The sequence below is a fragment of the Peromyscus maniculatus genome, chromosome 20, assembly GCF_049852395.1.
Source record: "Peromyscus maniculatus bairdii isolate BWxNUB_F1_BW_parent chromosome 20, HU_Pman_BW_mat_3.1, whole genome shotgun sequence".
Classification (NCBI taxonomy): domain Eukaryota; kingdom Metazoa; phylum Chordata; class Mammalia; order Rodentia; family Cricetidae; genus Peromyscus; species Peromyscus maniculatus.
Window position 1 is genome coordinate 36829436 of NC_134871.1, and position 17571 is coordinate 36847006.

Sequence of the window (17571 nt, forward strand, 5' to 3'; positions counted from 1 at the left end):
TGCAAGCCCGGCCAGGATATCCACAGGGAGTTTAGCCAAGGAAATGGCCCCAAAGTGGCTAAGCCAGACAGCTCTAACAGGCACTACGATGCTGAATGAGGGTGTCACTCAGAGCTCGGCTCCAGCAACCCTTTCCAAGCACTTCCAGAGTAGCAACTCCCTTGGCATTCGCTTAGCACCTTCTGGAAGACGGGTACTATGAGGACCTCTGTTTTACAGATGCGGAAACGGAAACACAGAATAGCACGCCTCGCTCCAGGTCACACAGCTATGAAGCGGCAGAGCGAATACTTTTAACAAATGAGCCGATGAATCAGTGAGTGACTCAGCAGATGAATAATTGAACTATTGGGAGGAGAAGGTTGAACAAGGGCACCTGTTAGGATTTCATAACTCTAAGACAGCGTGCAACTTCTGGAACTTGCCATCGTCACATCAACTCACAGCACCCTCACTCAATCCAGGTAACAGTCAGGATTCCACAGCTCAGGGCAAAAGACGAAACCTCTCTGACTGCATGCCAAGGATGGTTTCTAGCCATATTCTGCTTGTCCATTTTCCAAACTCTCTCCACAGCCTCCAGGACTTGCTTCCTCTGCCTTGTGGGTTTGGCATGGCATAGGGATCAGTTTCACCTGTAAAATCCTGTACGTACTTCTGGGCACACAGCTGCTTCCTTCAGTCGGTTCTCGGTCACAGGTACAGACAGAGAAACAGCACAAGGTTTTATGTCAGAGCCAATGCTTCCACTACAGAAGGTAGTTTTGTTTTGTTTTGTTTTGTTTTGTTTTGTTTTAATTTAGTGTGTGTGCATGTTGTGGGGGCTGGGGGGGTGGACACAAGCGTTCACATGACACGGCATACATGTGGAAGTCAGAGGACAACTTTTCTCTGGGAGTCATTTCTCTCCTTCCACGAAGGTTCTGGAGATGGAACAGGTCTTCGGGCTTGCCTGAAGCAAACACTTTTACCCACTGATCCATTGTGCCAGCTCCAGGAAGGTTTTTTTTTTTTTATCCCAAGTTCCTATTAAGTGGGTGGAAAGGACAACTAACAGCCCGTCTTATCTTCTCACTTCATTTTAATTTCCTTTTTGGCCCAAAGACCACATTTTTTTACATTGAAGATTAGCCTTTGAAACTTCTAGCTCTGCACCCCACAGAGCGGCTCTTGGCTATGGCAGCTAATATATTTCCCAAGCAACAGGCTTTATCCCTCTGACCTTCCACCAGGTGGTGGGATTAGCAGATCTTCCACAAAAAGGCACAGCACATCTTCCTGTCTTTTGTGAAGATGTTATTAAAAGGAGGGTTTTCAAAGTCACAGGCTTTCACTCTTCAGTTCACTTGAAACAGGTCGACCTCCCAAGGTGCTCGGCTAGGAAGCTGGGGGACATTCTCCGGCTGGCTTGCAAACTAGATGCTTAGCCTTGCTGCTAGGTCCTGTCTCCATTTCTGGGAGACTCACCATGGCCTTGGGCATCGCTAGGTCCCCAGGCACCACAGGCTATCTGGATTCAGTGCATGCAAACACCAAACAAACAAACAAATAAATACATAAATAAACATAAAAATTTAAAAAAAAAAAGGCATTAGAGGCACAAGATGGAAGTCAAGATGGCAAAGACAAGTGAGTCCAGAACCAATCAAGTCAACCCATGAAGCCTGATTGGAATGTGCCTCTTAGGGCATACTGACAGCAAGCACCAGTCTACCAGAGGATGAGGTTGCTGGTCTTAGACCCGGGTTAGGGAGACTCAGGACCTCCATCTGACTAGGTAGGTAGTCAAAGCATTGAGTCCATGGCCACTAAGGAGCATGGCTCCGATGGGGTAAATCTAGGGGGCTTGGGCTGGGAGCTGATGTCCTGTTAGCTGTAGTTCTGCTTCCCCATATCCCCCAACCCCCCAAATCTCTACAATGCACAGCTGCAGGGTACAGGATCATGCTCCTAAGCACACTGCATGTAGTCTGGATCTGAGCTCTGAAATTTACTGGGCTCGGAAAGTGCCAGGAAATTCCAAGTCCACCGCTTTTGGCTACGGAACGCTATCTACATCAGTGTCTTAATCTCTCTGACTCTCAGCTTCCAGTTTCTGAATTGGTGAAATGAGGTTAGAATAAAAATACAGAGACCACCCAGGCTGCTGTGAGGATGAGGGGTGCGATGTCAGAGGGGTCAGAATCTCCTACCAGGGAGCCTGCTTGTAGGCTAGGGCAAGTTGAGTGATAATCACGGCTCTCTCTGGCCAGGTGGAAGCCCAGACCCCTTGTCTCCTTACTTTGTAGAAAAAAGATGCAGATCTAAGGCAAGTCACATGGCTCAGCAGGTAAAGACTTTGCCACCAAGTCTGGCTACCTGAGTTGGATCCCCAAGACCCTCCCAGTGGAGGGAGAGAATAGAAATCTGAAAGCTGTCCCCTGACTGTTATTACCTCACAGTTCCATGGTCTGCATGTTTATCAGCAGAGTAAGAAGAATCTTCGTGAAATGCGACACTCAGAAAGTAACCCAGGTACAGATACTCAAGCCCGAGGGAGCTGGGGCTCTTTGTTCCCAAGATGCCTTAGCTCTCAGACCCCAGAGGCTCTTTCAGGCCCTGTGATAGCCACAGTTCACCAAGGCCGGGGAGGGTCCCATGTAAGAGTCCTTCATTACATGGCCAGTGAAATCAGAAGATTCAGTTGAAGCGCTCAGCTAGTGTTCTTTGGCTCTAAAGAAAGAGTTGTGTTTGTATTTTCTTCCCACTGACCCCTTTATTTCCGAAAAAGTAAATGGCCAATTAGATGAGTTGCCATCTTTCATGTGGGCCCGTTGAGCATGGCACATGAGTATTTTGGAGTTGTTCCATTTCAGTTAGAAAAGTCACATGTTTGCTTTGTTTTTATTTTTTTAATATTTATTTGTTTTATTTACTTACTTACATACTTTAATGATTTTTTTTTTCTCAAGAGCTCTCTACTAAGTAAATATGCATGGAGGTAACTTTTAGCCAATTGGCTTCATTAGTGCCTGGTGCATTCAAATGGGTTTTTGTTGTTTTGTTTCAATGAAGCTAAATCTATCACAATCTAATCATTTGGGTTAGATTTTTTTTTAACTGTATCTAGTGAAATTTAGAGGAAGTACTCTCTCTGCACATGCCAGCTGTCCCCTCCCAATGTCACTTTTAATTCTACCAAGTCACTTGGAACTAATGTTCTATTCAATAATAATGTAATGTAATGAATATATTCAATAAATAGATAGATCTATCTATTTATTTATTTTTGAGAAAATGTCTTACTATATAGTCCTGGCTGGCCTTGAACCCAGAGATCTATCTGCCTTTGCCTCCCAGCTACTGGGATTAAAGGCATGTGATTTCAGGTCAAATTGATTTTGAGTTTTTTACTTTTTTTTTTTTGCTTTTTTGAGACAGGGTTTCTCTGTTTAGCTTTGCGCCTTTCCTGGATCTCGCTCTGTAGACCAGGCTGGCCTCGAACTCACAGAGATCCGCCTGCCTCTGCCTTCCGAGTGCTGGGATTAAAGGCATGGGCCAGCACTGCCTGGCGAGTTTTTCTTACTTTTTATGAGCATTGACTGGTGTTTTGCCTGCATGTATGTCTGTGTGGGGGTGTCAGATCCCCCGGAACTGGAGTTACAGACAGTTATAAGCTGACATGTGGGTACTGGGAATTGAACTTGGGTCCTCTGGAAAAACAGCTAATGTTCTTAACCACTGAGCCTTCTCTCCAGCCCTGATTTTCATTTTTAACCCTTATTTTATATTCTCTTTAAAAATTTCAAGTTATAGACGGGAGAGAACATATTGCTCTTTCAGAGGACCTGACTTCAAATCCCAGCGCCTACATCAAAAGGCTCACAACCACCTGTAACTGCAGCTCCAGGGGGATCTGATGCCTCTGGCCTCTGTGAGCACCTGTGCTCATGTGCACATACATTTACACACAGAGACACATACATATACACAATTAAAAATAACAGATTAAAAAAAACCTTTCATACTTATATGGTTGAATAACTTCAGTATTTTAGAGAAAAAAAAATAAAACAAAAACATACATAGAAAGAATCAGGAAAATAAAAAGTACCAAATAACCCCAGACTAATTAGAAGACACTTTTAACACACAAATATTCTGGTCTTATTATGTGATCTTGGAATGGGTTTTTTAAATGCCATTGTGGGGGCACAACCTGTCCCCACACCAACCTGTCCAGAAATTAACCTCCTCAGGAGTGAAAAGCTGGCATTTAGGGAGTTAGGAAGATGGATCAATGGGTAAAAGGGCTTCCTTTTTTTCAGAGAAGGACCTGAGTTTGAATTCCCAGAACCCAGGTCAAAAGCCAAGCATGACTGTACACACCTGTAACCTCAGCACTGGGGATCAGAGATTGGTGGACCCCACGAGTTTGCCTTGACAAAACAGTTAGCTTCTGGACTCGGCGAGGAGCCCCATCTCAAGGCAATAAGGTAGAGAATGATAGAGGAAAATACCCCATGTCCTGCTTTCATTCATGAAGGTACCACTGCCTAAAAATATCATTGCATAAAAATATCCCTGCATGTGCTTTCATGGGCACGCACCCACTCAGATGTATGCACCACACACATACACAAGCACACATACACAAACCTCCAGCATTTGTTGGGCAATTCTTACAACCAAAGATGTACAGTGAAATTATTAAGAAATAAACTTGTTTTTTTATTTAAGAATTTTTTTTATTCATTTCCCATACCAACCACAGATCCCCCTCTCATTCCTCCTCCCCACAACCCACCCTCCATCCCCTTCTCCAAAAGGGTAAGGCCTCCCCATGGAGAGTCAGCAAAGCCTGGTACATTCAGTTGAGGCAAGACCAAGCCCCTCCCCCCTGCACCAAGGCTGAGCAAGGCGTCCCACCACAAATAATGGGCTCCAGAAAGCCAGCTCATACACAAGGGATAGATCCTGATCCCACTGCCAGGGCCCCCTCGAAGAGACCAAGCTACACAACTATCTCCCATATGCAGAGGGCCTAGTTTGGTCCCATGCAGGCTCCACAGTTGTTGGTCTAAAGTTTATAAGTTTGCACAAGTTTGCATCAGTTGTCTCTGTAGATTTCCCTGTCATGATCTTGACCCCCACCGCTCCGACCCCTTGCTCATATAATCACTCCTCTCTCTCTTCCATTGACTCCCAGAGCTCTGCCTGGTGCTTAGCTGTGCATCTGTGCATCCTGCTTCTATCAGTTACTGGATGAATGCTCTATGATGACAGGATATTCACCAATCTGATTACCAGGATAGGGCAGCTCAGGTACCCTCTCTACTACTGCTAGTAGTATAAGCTGGGGTCAACCTTGTGGATTCCTGGGAATTTCCCTAGCACCATAAACTGGCTTTCATATTGGTTGTACAAAGTATATCTATGTGACAAAAGAGGAAACTGATGCAAGGAACAGGTGAGTGATCTGGTCTGTGAACGGAGTATCTAGCTGAGGTGAGATCTCCCATTGAGATGTGAGAAGAGATAAGACAAGCTGAGGGTCTGCAGGGTGTGGATGTGGTATTAATGGGTCCTCTAAGGATTCATACTGGAAACTTGGTCCCCAGTAAACAATGTGAAAAGAAGGTAGGTGGGACCCTAGTGGGAGATCGTCAGACTAGCCCACCCCCATTCCAGCCCCCCCTTTTTGACTCCTGGTTATCTCTTCCTAGTGTGCACTGCCCTTAATGGTGTTCACTGGGACCTGGCCCAGTGAAGGTCCCAAGAGTCAATGCCATGCTGCTTGAATTCTCAACTCCCAATACTATAAACTAAATAAACCTTTTCTCTACAATTTCTCAGCCTCAGGCATTTTGCTTTATCAACAGAAAATGAATAAAGGACCTTGCTACTATCTCATCTTTGATAGACTCAGGGGCAATCTGATACAATGGGTTAAACAAGACTTCTAAGAACTCTGCGGCCTCCACCTAAGGGATTTACCCTCTGGCTTCTCACTGACAGGGAATCTTTGGACTCAAGTACTACTGCTTCAGGCTGCGGCAGAGTCAACTGAGACAGCAGATGTGGGATGGATCTCCTCAGTCGACCCAATTCAGACTCCATCCAGTTCCTTCTCAGGAGGATACTGTAAAGACACCCCCCCCTCCACCCTCCACTGCCTCAATTCCCTGTCCCATGCCCTGCCTGCATCCCTGGCTTCTGGGTGGCTGCATTTTCAGAAGCTTGAGGCTGTACATAGCAGGTCGGACCAGGGCAAAGTGCTTGTCCTTCTTCTCCAGTGCCCATGGTTTCTCCCCAGAACCTCTGCAGATTTGCACTGCCATGCTCTCCTGGATCCCAGCCTCTTCCTGCGCCTCCTTTCCAGAGGCAGAGAAGGTACCCTGCCATTTCCTGCTGGTTTCCCCCAAGGGCTGCCCCAACCTCTGGGGGTGGGAAAAAGTCCTTCATGCAACTCTCCACTTCAATTTCCTGTCTGATCCCAAAATGTGAAGACGTTTAAAACACTACATACTTTGGGGCATACACTAAACACTTAAGAAAAAGTAGATGCTACTGAAATCCTTCTCGGGGGGCAAATAAGACATGTTTACATAAACTTCTGTCTCCTAGGCCCCTCCTAACTCCTGGAATAGAGGCAAGGTGGGCCTTTTGCTTTGCTGTCTCCTACTTAGGACATGGAAAGTCTAGCATGTGAGCCGGGACAAACCCAAGGCCCTGGAGTTCTAAGTCCCAGGCACCAGCTTTCCCTTCTTGGATTGGCCCTCTGTCCTGGGAAACATCCTGACACCAGAGCCTTCCTGCTCTCTTTTCCTCCCTGTTGCCATGAGTGATACCCTGACCAAAAGAAGGGTTTATTTTCATCTACAGTTCACCACTGAGGCAAGGGCTAGGCAAGAACTAATACAGGGATAGTAGAATGCACAGGTGCTGTTGGCTAATTAATTTTCATCTACTGTTCTCTTGCCTCATATAGCTCAGGACCCACTCACCCCCCCCCCCCCCCGCCCCCCGCCTAGGGAATGATTCCACCCACAGTGGGTTTGGTCTTCTTATATCAACTAGCAATAAAGACAGACAAAAAGAAATACTTCCAACCCCGTCCAGGCAGTCCCTCAACTGAGGCTCTCTTCTCAGTTAATTCCAGATGTGGCGAGTTGACATTTAAAACTAGCCATCATACCTCCCCCCCAGGATCATGGTGGCTAGACACAGTCCTTTCTGGTCACCTTAAACTCAGTCTAAGTTATCCTTCTCCTCCCGGCCAACCTACAGTGTTCTGGAAACAGGCTACTGGCCCTGGTAACAGTGCTTTGGGGCCGCTTCTCAGTCCCTGTTCTGACCACTTTGTAATTTTGCACTCTTGTTCTTCTTTAGAGAAGAGGGGTTTTTTATTTTTTTAATTCACTTTACATACCAACCACAGATCCCTCTCTCATCCCTTCTCCCACTCCCCCCACTGCCCCCCCTTATCCTTTCCTCCAACAGGGTAATTTCTCCCACAGGGGGACAGCTAAGCTTGGTACACTCAGTTGGAGCCCCTCCCCCGCTTTATCAGGAGTGAGCAAAGTGTCCGACTATAGGTAATGAGACCCAGAAAGCCGGCTCACGCACCAGGGACAGATCCTGATCACACTGCCAGGGGCCCAGAAGAAGGGGTTTTTAAAGGTTTGATACAACTCAAAGAATTGAGAAAGGCAGACTCCTCTAGGGGCAGCATGAGGAACAGTCAGAGAGGTTAAGGAGCTGTTTTTCTTTAAAATCAGCTGCCTCTTTACAAGGTTTCCCAGAACTTCGAACTCCATTCCACCATTTAGAACAGGCTCATGCCCTGGCCCAATCTCTTTCTCCGATAGACTTTATTCAACGGGAACTTGGAGGCTCTGGAACTTCCATGAGTGAACCCACACTTTCATCTTCTCCCTATCCCCACAGTCCAGTGGGGAGGCCCACGCACCCACTCAACGTGGAACACAGAGGTGCAAGGCCTGACCTGTTCACACAGCTGGCCTGTGGCCCTGCCCCCTTGAAAGCCAGCACTTCCTCCCACCTCTGGCTGCTGGGTCCAGGCTTTAACTCCACCTCCCAAATCTGCTGTTCAAATCTACACGGGAGCAATGTGTGCAGGTGTGAAGTCAGACATTCACAACGGAGCATTAAGATGTATTTTCAAAGCAAATCCAGCGCAGCCTCTCAGCTTCCCACACAAGCATGCCGAGGCCCATCATCATACTCTCAGAAGCTTGCAGTGAGGGCCCCCCAGGCTCTAACCATTCTAGCATATAAACCAGCCAGAGAAAAGGGCACAGTGAAGGAAACTGAGGCCCGATCACCTAGTTCCTGCGACCTTCATTTCCCTCACCTCTTTGTGCAGAAGCCAGAGGCAGCCTCTCATCTCAGGAGCTCTATTTTCTTGCATACCCAGGGTGGAAAACATTTTTGATATCTGCATGACACCATTCAAGGAAAGACATCTGTTCTGCTACAAACCAATAGTTAGCAGAAACCCTGCACTCTTGAGGCTTGGTACCATCCCAGGATTCCTTCTGTGGACCCCTCAAGGAAGAGGGGCTCACCATCTGGTGGCCGTTTCAGCACCAGTGGCTTTGGTTGTGATAAGTACCACACACGCCTTGACTCTTTATCATCCCATGCATCTCTCCCAGAGTACTGAGACCTCTGGGACAGCAAGAGTTCAAGGACCGTGTGTTTTTCCACTCCTGGTATCTCCAGCACCCTGTGAGGTATGTGGAACAAAACAAAGTCCCCATAAACACCGGCTCCTATGGAATCAAAGCAATTCAGCCGTCTCCGCCAATGTAAGCAAAGAAGCAGTGACTTCCAGGCTTTCCAATGATGTATGATGTTGGGTCGCCAATTAGAACATCAAGATGTGAGTGGATAGAAATGAGTGGGTTTGGAGATGAGGGGGCTTAAAAGGTTAACACACCACTCTGGTGCTGTTCCCCTGGGGCTCACAGTTTTGCATTACAACAAAGGGATCGAACAGAATAATGTCTAAGGTCACTTTCCGTTCGTGGACAAGGAGGTCACCCTGGCGTCTTTGCAGTCTGCACACAGGAGCCCCAAGACATCACAGTAAATGCACTGTCGGGTGTCAGAACTCATCTCAAAACCCAGCGTTGAGAACTGCTGGCAAACATCTGACCTGAGAGAGGGCTGAGCCCTGAGAGCTGAGCCCTGAGAGAGGACTCAGAAAGACAGGAAGCCACACTGTCAGGGAGAAGGGAGGAGCTTGTGGACTGGGGGTAGGTAACATGCTCCAGTCTCCTCCAGCCGCCAACTAGTTGGGAGGAAGAATCTAAGTAAGCATAGAGGAGGTGGGGGCTGTCTTCACAAGGAGGCCCCAGGTGACTGTCGGCAGGGCATCACAGCTTCTTGTTTTGCAGAGTGAAACTGAGACCCAGGACCCAGAATAGCTTGGGTGCCTCATTGCAAAGCAATCGAGCCTTGGCACTGAGACTCCAAGGCCGGCTCTCACGGGGGTCACGTTTGGTTTGAGTTCTTCTGACCAAATGAGAACAGACAAGCTCTCGGGTTCTCAGGCCAGTGATGGGAAGTGCAGTTTCCATGTGGGTCATGTGCAACTGCTCAGAGGGTTCTGAAAGTCTGATTGTGGATTTCTTCTGGCCAGGCCAGCTCTCCATGCACAAGGCAGCCGTTGGGAAAGTACTCTAGAAGTCTCCTTTGCCAGTGGTCTCACTCTCCAATTTTCAGTAACTTACAATCAGCTGAAGTCCAAAAAAATACATAGAAAATTCTCGAAGTTTTAAATGGATAGGTTTTAAAGTAACTTTAATTGCTGAATATTGTTATAATTGTTCTTTTTTGCTGTTAGTTATTGTTAACCTTTTGATATGCTTAGTTTAAAAATTTGGACTTTGTCATAGCACTCCACAGTAGCCAAGGTCTTGGATATCTATGTGGATCTTGGGAAATAGCTGTTGATAAGAGGCCGTTGTACAAGGACAAGTTGACTGATGGACTTTACTTTTTTCTTTTCTGTTTGCTTTCTGGATACTGGGAAGGGCTTGGGATAAAAGTTAAGGTTTAGCTTCCACAAAGCTCCGTCCAAACACAAACCCCTTGAGTCAGCAACTGTAGCCAGGAAAGCTGATGGGGGCGGGTATCAAAGGCAAACATCTGGAGAGTCCTTCGGGGGAGAGGTCTGCCTGACACTTGTTTCTAGGGTAGAGTCCTGACAAGACAGGCTGCTTGGGGGAAGGAGATGGAGATTCATTTGTCAAAAAGCCGTATTGAGGATCTAGGAGCTCCAAAGCATCCTTTTCTTCCAGGCCCATACATGGATAATTTCCCAAGCCTGAGAGGAATCAAGTACTCCCAACAGAGGTCCCAACCTGAGGAGCAGTGTGGGCTGGGTGTGGTAGCAGCTGGCACCTGCAGATTAGACCGTTAGACCCGGCTCCGTCTACAAATAGCTCAGAAAAAGTCAACTTGGGGCTACAGAGCCCAGAAGAATGGAGCTCACGCCCTTAAAGAAACCCCCGTGGTCAACTCCAGCAACACTTCCTGTTTTCTAGCTCCAGATCTGGTCGGATGTTCCTGCCTGAAGCGAAGCCAGTGTGGGGAAGCCCCTGCTAAGCCCAGGCCCTGGTTTTGTTGGTCATTATGACTTCAACAAAAAATTGCAGGAAGAGGAAATGTCAGAAAGGACAGAGAAGAAGTTCACTTTTTGTTCCTTTGGTCAGCTCGTGTCCACATACGCTCACACGCACAAGCATATTGTAAGCATATGTTTGCACAGTATACATCCACACACAGTTATGCATAGTTTCTATTCCGCAGGGCTCGTTTTGGAGCCTGTAGTAATGGCTCCACTTTACAGATAAGGAAACTGAGGCTCTGAGAGGCTCAATCACATGTTTACAGCGAAAGTCTCCATCCTTCTACATCCAATTTTAGGCACACGCAGGAGACACAGAATGGTGGATTTCGGTTATTTTTTTTTTCAGCCAGTCGCGGAAGTTCAGAAAATGACAAGGCTTTGGTGTTTGGGGCAGGAAGGGGAAGTGCGTGGAGGCTCAGGGGCCCCGCCAGGCTCAGTCTTTGGTCTCCCCTTCTCACAGCTTAGCCTAGCCGTTGTTTCCCAAGCAGTCAGCAGGGGGCAGTGCATCTCTCTTTTTCAAACCTGGGGGCGCTCTGGGCCATGATCCAAGAAAGAAAACCAGGGGACACCGCCCGCAGTTTCCAGAAACATGCACACCGGTTTAGCGAGGGAGGTAGTAGGTGCTCAGCGCGCTCCTAGAAGCCACTGGATGAGTTTAAATTTAGTAGCAGTGGTAAGGGATGAGGGGCGTTCCGAGGGCCAGCGCCTTCCGTCCTAGAGGCCTTTTCACTGAGTACTGTATCAGCACCTACCATGTGCCAGGAGCGGCGGCAAAGACTGCATAGCCCGGTCCCCTGCTCCTAACAGTTTTTCTTCTGGGGAGCACCCCTCACCTGCTGCAGAGAGGGGTGGGCGCTTCATCTCACCACAAGTCCGTGAGGGCATGGGGACGCGCGGCAGTGATAAGCTGGGAGAGGAGAGGGTTCCCCACAAACACAGTGAAAGTCAGGCTAATGCCTGATGTAGCGACTGAGCGAGCTTGTTCCAGTCCTCGGGATCACTGATGTGTCCTGGGACTCAACCTCCGAGATGCCATGGCCAGCCCAGCCCCGACCCACTCCCGCGCCTCTGGGCGCGCACGTCCTCTCATGGAGTGCCACCAATTCCTACTGGCCGTAGGAGCTGGCTGGCTAGGACCCTTGTGCAAGAGGCTGGAGAAACTCCAGATTCCAGCAGACGGGGAATGGGGGGCAAGTGGGTCCGGGCACTCTTTCCAGAGACCCCGCCTTGCGGCAAGGCGAAGACGCCTTACCTGTACCACGAGGGGGGCACCGGTTGACTCAATGCCCATCTCTAGTTCAGCTGCGCAGCCTCCCGCAAGGTCACGCTCAAACACTCACGCGTAGAAAAAAAAAAAACCAAACAAACAAAAACTCCGAGGGCTGAAAGTTGCTTGCGCAACGGTCCGATTTGGAGCTAACAGTACTCCAACCAAGTCGTCTTGTCTGGTGTCACCGTTTTCCCACCCAGGCACACTTATCAAAGGGGCGGACCGTGCCCTGCGCAGGTCACATTATAGAGATGCAGACAAGTTGCTAACTTTTACCACATTATTTCTTGGCAGCTGCGGCGCCTAACGGGGTTGGGGCGGACTCCCAAGTTTCGAGTTGCCACCGCTGTGCTCCCTCTGCCCATGCTAATCCACCCATTTTCCAACACACCTCATCCAGTTGTCCTGTCCTAAGTGCCAACTTCTCCCGGAGATCCGGAGCAGCGCGGGATTAGAGGTGTCCTGGGGGCCAACAGCCTCCTCCCGGGTCTGCGCCTGCTCACAGCGGATTGGGAGACTCCATCCGGATACTGTCCCACTATCTCTGGTCTAGATAACTAACGGCTCCAAGCGTCCCTACAGTGTCCCAGCACAAGACCTCGGCTTCTCTAGAGAGTGTGGGCCATCAGCGCCTGATGGAGTCTCCTACCCACGGCCCGGGCGAGGATCTACTGCGGTGCTGGGTGCAATGTCACCGTGGCCGCTCTGGCAATCTCTGCCACAATCACCGTAGGCTCCCCACAGAGCTCCGGGAGGCTTCTCCGGTAAGCACCAAAGAGCCTGGAACCCCAGAAGTGGAGTCTCCTCCCTGACACTCTTCCTGAGACCACCGTGGTGGCCGTGGCTGAGACAGAGATCTCTCTCCTCCTCGTGTCTCCCTCTTGGCGCCAAGGGTCTTCGGTCCCACTTCCACTGTCATACCTTCCTAGCCCCTTCCCCACCCCTTCGGTTCCGGGGTCCGGACGATCACCTCTGTACTCAGAGAACACATGCGGAATTTCCCGAGCTCCAACTCGCGAAGGGGCGCCGACCCGGGGGCACCCGGACAGCGACCAGCTGGGTGCGCACTCACCCAACGCCGGAGACACGCCGGAGTTGCCTGGCTTGGGGGCACTGAGGAGATTCGGAGAGGTATCTAAGGAGATGTGTCCGGGATACTCACCCCGGGCAGCTCACACCTCCGGGTCCTCTTCTACCTCCTCTTCTGCTTTCTCCTCTCTCCTCCCTCCGGTCTAGGGCTCTTTGTCTTTGCAAAGTGTCGAAAGTGTCTGGCATAGTGGGCTCCGCCGGCGGAGGCTAGCGCCGGGGAAGCGGGAGGCGGGGTGAGGATGGGAGCGGCCTCTGGAACACCTTCCCCCGGGTGTAACGGGAGTCGGAGGCGGGGCGTCCGGGGAGGGGCCACCTTCGCCCGCCGGCTGGGACCAAGCGGCGACTTGGGCGCGCCCAGCCCCGCAGCCGCCTCCGCGACTCGTAGCCCTCCCCTTCCTCCGCCCAGCGCCCGCCCCTCGGAGCCCCGGCTCCCCTCCGCCCTTCCCGCCGGCTTCGGCTCGGCTTTCCCCTTGCTTGGGGCTTCCTGCGAGCCCAATATAGCTCTGCCGAGCCACGTGGACCACAGCGGACGGGGTGGAGGCCGGACCGGCCAGAGAGATGCCGGAGGAGGCGGCGCAGGGACTGGATCACCGCCCCAGGAGAGGGGCTTTGCGGGAACAGCGGGCGAGGCTAGGGAAGAACTCCCGAGCGGCCTAAAGCTCCTGGGGTCAACCCCGGGGACGAGCTGATGGCCATGCACCGAGAAGATGTGGCTGGAGGTATCCAGAAGAGCCCCAGTCGGGTGCGCAATGGAGAGAGGTGGCGATCCCCCTACGGGTGACCCGGCAGAGCCACCAATTCCTCTAAGGGCGTGGGACTCGAGGTGGGACTTAGGGAGTTTGGGGGAAGGGCATGGCGGGATTAGGGATCGCGGATACCAGAGCCTTGGTCCGTGCAGCCCGGACTCGGAGCCGCAGAGTCTGGCGCCGAAGCATCCACATCCCCCGCCCTTCCTGCCTGCTCGCCCGGCTTTTATCCTGGTGGATGGACAGGCAGCAGCGCGGTCCGGAGCTGGGCTAAGTGAGAACCTGAGTTAGAGCGGTCCCCAAGGTAGTTTGGGGCTGGGGATTTGCTTTGGGGATTAGGCTTGCAGCTTTTCTGTCCCTCCCTGTTTTAATAGGGAAGCGAGGCTAGTGGATACGGAATTTACCGGGTGCGGGTCGTAGATCCTAAATAGTAGGTTTAAAAAGCATTTATAAAATCTGGGTTGTCAGTTCGTATCCTCTCACTGGGACTATTTCTTCTGCAAACTTTTTCGTGGAATGTTAAGAGGTGAGACAGGGTGTGCAGGAGTCTCCGTTTTCAGCCGAGGCTGCTTCAAGGGATAAACCTTTGCAGCGGATGAGGCTAGGGCTGCCTAGCTGTTCACTCATCAGAGGGAGATTGTAATGTAGGGGCGAATTTGCTGCGCTTCTCCACGACTGTGTGATCATGGGCTGGTTGGGATGTCCTCTTTTTCCTAGGTGTGGTTCCTTAACGTCCTCACTTGCAGATAGTCCTAGTCACCGGCTTCTGTTTGCTAGGGTTGTTGTGCTGACCAAGTGGAAACAGGCATGCAGGCTCCTGAAACTGTCGGAGAGCTCAGTCCAAGTCCGCTGCGGAAGGAGGAAGGAGTGGGTTTTAACTGTGCTCCTGACCTGCCTAGATAGGGTGCAGGCATTGTGTAAGACCCGGGGAAGTAGAACTGATTAGAAAGGAGGCAAACAAAGAGAAAATAAACTACCAGAAAAAAAGGAGGGGGCGACTAGACACCCACAAGTTCCACTTGTCAGGGGGTTGGGGAGTACTGTGCAAGGACTCCTTCCTTCAATTAAGCCTCATTGGGGCCTTACCTGCCACTTGACTGCCCCTATCCTCAGGGAATTTGAGAGAGGGATCTCCAAGGTGCCTATGACCTGGGCTGGATCCTCTGCCCTGCTGTCCTAGGCTGATTTGGGTTTCCATGCTAGACAGGGGGGTGAGGTCCTTGTCCCTTGGAAGTTTCTCTGTAAGCTTTGTTGTTTCTGAGACACCGGTCAGACCGCAGCACCTGGCATTCTTTTGTGTGTATGGGAGAGGAGGGCAGAGTTCCCATCATATCAGCTACTGCCCCCTCATAGCTCAGCATCTTCCAGCCATATCTAGTGTGGTCCACTTAGATTCTTGGTACCTAGAGACACAGTTTGGAGCAGGCACGCACACCCTGGCGACTCTCAATCAAATGCAGTTTAAATGGTCACCTAGCGGGGCCTCACTGCCAAGAACAGCGCCCTGTGGTTTGCAAGGCTGTATCTGCAGGCTGTGTGCCTCTTGATTTGACGAGGCTGTCTGTGGCTGAGGAACACTGCTTCCTGATGACTGCAGTCCTCTCCCTGTGGTTCACAAGGTAGTAAGGAAGTGCTGGATGAATTAATGGTCACATTCTTGCAAGGAACCATGAGTGCATAGGGAATCACTTAGGAAAATGGAACCATACTATGTGACTAGAAGGCTGCTATTATATTCTAATGGGTTCTGTGGAGGGAGGTTTAGATTAGGCAAATTAATAGCCCCCAGGCCATCTAGCTGTTACACTATGCTGTGGAGAGCCCACACCAGCTGTTTCCACCCCAGATTCTTAGTGGGTCCCTGGATGATTTCACATTTATAAATGACTCTGGTGAACTAGAGTGACTGTGCATGAAACCATTACCTTATCTACACAAAATGCATCTACTTCTGGTAAGGAAATGCAGGTGGGACCTTTTTTTTTAATCTACCTGCTCCCTGCCTGGTACAACAAACTTCTTTCTAGGTAACAGGCTTCCTATCTCCTTCTTTTTCTTCTTCATTTTTTTTTTTTTTTTTTTTGAGTTGTGATGTTCCATGCACACAGCACTTTAGACACCCTGGACCATTTCCAGAAGCAAGGGAAACAGGCTGCATACCAGGGGTGCATGTCTTCTTGTTACTCTGATCATATCTCCCAACATGCCCTGCTGGGGAACCACTGGAAGTAGTCATTACTGGGAGTGCCTGCACAGCGGGTCTCCTGGGGAGCCCTGACATGGATTTAGTGCACACTGCCACCTCCCCATGAGTTCAGAGCACAGCAAAGCTGTCGTACTGATGGCTGAGGAAATTGATTTTCTCTTTCCCCTTCCCCCTTTGTTGGCACACCAGAGTGGAAAAGTACTAATGGGTTCCAATCCCACGGGGCGATTGTGCAGAAAAGAGCAGGGTGACGGGGCTTGCCAGAGGCTTGCCGAGGGGCCAGCACGTGCTGTTTTGTGTTTTGAGTGGTACTTTCCTGGGTCTCAGGGCTGTAAGGAATTACTAAAGTCTCCGTAGTGGTTTATGTAGAAATGTCCAAACTAATGCGGCTTAGGAAGCTGGAAGGAGAAACTGCTTGTTGCTGGCTCACTTGCGCTCTCTCTCTCTCTCTCTCTCTCTCTCTCTCTCTCTCTCTCTCTCTCTCTCTCTGTGTGTGTGTGTGTGTGTGTGGTTAGTTTTCCTAGGGAGATGCACAGAAACCTATTCACACCCAGATAGAGCGGTCACTGACAACCTGAAGAAATTATTGCATTCAAGTTTAGCTCAGTGAACCAATGCGTTGATGGGGTTACTTACCAGGAGCCTGGGTGTCAGAAAGATAGCATCACTGGAGTTCCCTACACCATGTGCAGATAGTTACTCCACCAGAGTCCTCTCTCCCCTGCAACTGCTAACTGCTTATGTAATCTCAGGGAGGGGCCCCACAAGACCTATAAACTCCTTGTGGGTTTCATGAGCTTCCCCCTCACCTCTCGAGGGAAGGTTTCCAATATGGAGAAAACAGTTACACAACAGCGTGTGTGTGTGTGTGTGTGTGTGTGTGTGTGTGTGTGTGTGTGAATTTTTCTCTCTTCTGGAATATCTCTTAATACTTTGGGTGAGTTGGGGTTTTTTGTTTTGTTTTGTTTTGTTTTCCCGGCCTCTGATGCCACTGTCACAGCAGGGACAATTATTTCAGTCCCACCCCCTGGCTGTTGATCCCTTCAATATTTGACCTTGTTCAGGGGAGGAATCCAATTGACGAGCCCATCCAGGAGGTAATGGGGTCACCAACGCAACCTGCACAGGCTGCCAAGCGTTGTGTGTCCATCACCGAGTTGACCACGGGGGAAGAAAAGCCCTCTAGATTTGGCACTTGAGGGAATGTAGTGAACATGGCATGTTAACCCCCTCCAATCCTGGGAAACCTGGAGGGCGTTTGAGCCAGCCAGACCTGTGTGATCAACCTCATTCCCAGACCCGGTGTCTGATTGCTGTCAGATTCCCAGACCCACCAAGCATGCTGATTGGTGTCAGGTATTTGTGACTACCCAATGAGGAATTCCTGAAGGCTTCTTAGGAAAAAGCGGTTCTTGTAGAAATGTCCAAAGTAGTGCAGCTTGGGAAGCTGGAAGGAGAGATTGCTCATTGCTGGCTGTGTGTGTGTGTGTGTGTGTGGTGAGTATTAAAGTATTAAGGATGAGCTTTAATACTAGTTAGAGCTATCAGAAAAAGGAGACAAAATGTGCTTCACTTCTGAAGAGTAAACTCTGGGCTGGATATGTGGCTCCATGGTCGA

At 49.9% G+C, this 17571-nt stretch overlaps 1 protein-coding gene across 5 annotated transcripts in view; it reads right to left on the reverse strand.

Moving 5' to 3' along the window:
- St3gal1 (ST3 beta-galactoside alpha-2,3-sialyltransferase 1) overlaps positions 1-13308 on the reverse strand; it is a 76722-nt gene extending 63414 nt beyond the window's left edge. For 2 of the 5 annotated variants that reach the window (XM_042265370.2, XM_076556006.1), the window contains exon 1: positions 13075-13308. The gene's annotated coding sequence lies outside the window, so the exon portion shown is untranslated. Of the gene's footprint in view, positions 1-11894; positions 12245-12303; positions 12962-13074 lie in introns of those variants that run through there. The other 3 variants (XM_076556004.1, XM_042265372.2, XM_042265371.2) reach the window with 3 other exon arrangements.
- Positions 13309-17571: the final 4263 nt, after the last annotated feature.